We start from the raw sequence: 2,350 nt of genomic DNA, 5'->3' as shown, positions 1-2,350 counted from the left end.
GCTTTGTATTGATCCGTCTGACAGTCTCATGAACCATCGCTGGGCCGAGCCGGACAGCTTTGTGAGAAAGACTCGGCACTTCACCCCATCTGTGTATTGGTGAAGTGTAGCAGCATTGTCGAACTTTCCCAAATGATCATCCGGATCGGTCGATCCGTTGTATTCTCCGATTGCCAATGGAGCGTAGTGCCTTGGCAATGAGTCTCGAAGTATTGCTTCAGAGAACTGGTGGTTGATCTACTCGAGAGACGCGTCGGCTCGGGGCGCCTTGCCTTTCCTTGCGTCCCGAGCGGGCGCTTCGTCTAAAGAAGATCCCCTCTCCTGATTTGCTTGCGCAACCTCTTAGGGCGTTTGGAACAGAGCCCGATGGAATGGAATAGGCGTGGGTGGATCTTCTCCATGCGTGCTGGTTAGCAGTCTATTTTTTCCCCACATAGAATATTGCTCCGGTCGGTCGTCGTGAGCCACTCGGGCCCCAGAGGCCAACGTTGCTTGTTGCGCCAATTGGTCGGCTAGTGCCTTTTGCTACTATTGCTCTACTATATTTGCCGCTCATGCTTGTATTAGTGCGTCGAGCTCCTCTTGAGTAAGCGTCACGGTATGAAGTCATCTAGTGTCCTCCATCTTCTCGGATCGGATGCATGTGCGTTCCCACAGACGACGCCAAATTTGATCCTGTCCGAGAGTCGAGGCGATGGATGCTGGGGACGTGGCACTCCCGTTGACCGTTGGACTTCTCGTCAGTGAAACCTGCAACTACAACAACGTCAGTGCCGAGCCAAGGAGGGGTTCCTGGACGATGGTCCTCCGACGCTCAAGTCAACCACCGGCGATGTAGAAGGAACGAGGAAGCAAAATGACAGGGTAACTGTAGCTACAGTAAAGATTATGCATACCTCAGTCGAAGCTTGGAGCTCTTAATATAGGGCTCCGGGGAAGTGCGTGCATGATCTTCGAGGCGGGTACACTTCTCAAATCTTCCTCTGAAAAGACATGTCAGGAAAGCGTCCCTGACACCATACCTCAATGACTCGGGCATATCCCTGACATGACAGTGGAAGCTTGCGTCGTACGATTTTCTGCCCGTCCATGCCGCCAACCATGCCGTCTATCGGTGGCGCGAGTCCCCACGAGGATATCGGCTGATCCTCTTTTTGTCTGTTCGTGGGCCAAGTGGGATGGTCGTTTGGCTAGCCCTTGGCCGTTCGACAGGTCCGACCCTTTGGAAGCTCGGTCAACGCTCAACTGTCCCGAGCTATGTCTGAGAGTGAACGCCGGTTCTGAGGCTCAATGCGAGTCCAAGCGGGTTGGCCACTCGGCGTGTATCTTGTTCTGAGCGTCGGAAGCTCGGTATGCGACCGAGCTGTGATAATCATCTGGTTGATATCAACTCAGCTGTCCTTCAAGCCGGTTGGGCGAGTGGGTCGTTCGATCGGCTAGCGGTACGGGGCGTTGACTGCTTGGACTTTGACCTCCACCGTGTCATTGACCTCTCCGCTGAGCGAGCCCCTCCTCATCACCGGATCAAAAATATATATACAAACTGGTTCTTACACTTTCAACTATAAAAAAATGTAAGGTTTTAAGACCCATTTCCATAATTCATTTTAACCTAATCCACAAAAACTAACATTCAATTCAATCATATAAAAACCGAAGATTAAAACTTATTTGTATACAATTTAATTTTTTCCCCAAAGATTTTCTAATGATTTAAGAATTTTTTTATTCAAGAACTAAAGAATAAAAATTTGCTATCAACTCGTCTTTGAATAACATAAACCCAATCAGAAAACTAAACTTCAAATCTTATCTTATTCACAAATATACTTTTATTCAACCGCACAAATTTTGAGCATCATACTGCTTGAATTAGGTACAATACTCTGTTTATTGATAATCACTACAAAATGTCCACATATCTAATTCTTTCCTTGAATTGAGAAAGATACAATACAAACTCATTTATAAATTTACAATTTCAAAATAGAAATCGAATTTTATTCAACCTCAACTTCACAAAATTGAAAACATCCATGACCTAAAGCTTCTATTTTTCGCATAATAATAATAAATTAGTCAAAATCTAGGGTAAAAAATTATAACTTACCGATGATTCTTGGGTTGAAGGTGAAAGTAGGGTTTTGACGATTCTCCGATTTCTACCTTCAACGACGATGAAGACTTTAGGGTCGGAGTAAGAGGAGGTTAGGTCATCGCCGATGGTTTGAAGGAGAAGTTGGGAATTGTGTCATCGATGGCTTAAAGTCACGGTGCCTCGAAGTAAGGGGAGGGAGTGTGTCAACAGCTGAGAGAGAAATAAGTAATATTTGAGAATTTTAATTTAATA

The sequence above is a fragment of the Zingiber officinale genome, chromosome 6A (genome assembly GCF_018446385.1).
Source record: "Zingiber officinale cultivar Zhangliang chromosome 6A, Zo_v1.1, whole genome shotgun sequence".
NCBI classification, from domain to species: Eukaryota; Viridiplantae; Streptophyta; class Magnoliopsida; order Zingiberales; family Zingiberaceae; genus Zingiber; species Zingiber officinale.
Note: the sequence above shows the minus strand (reverse complement) of the source record.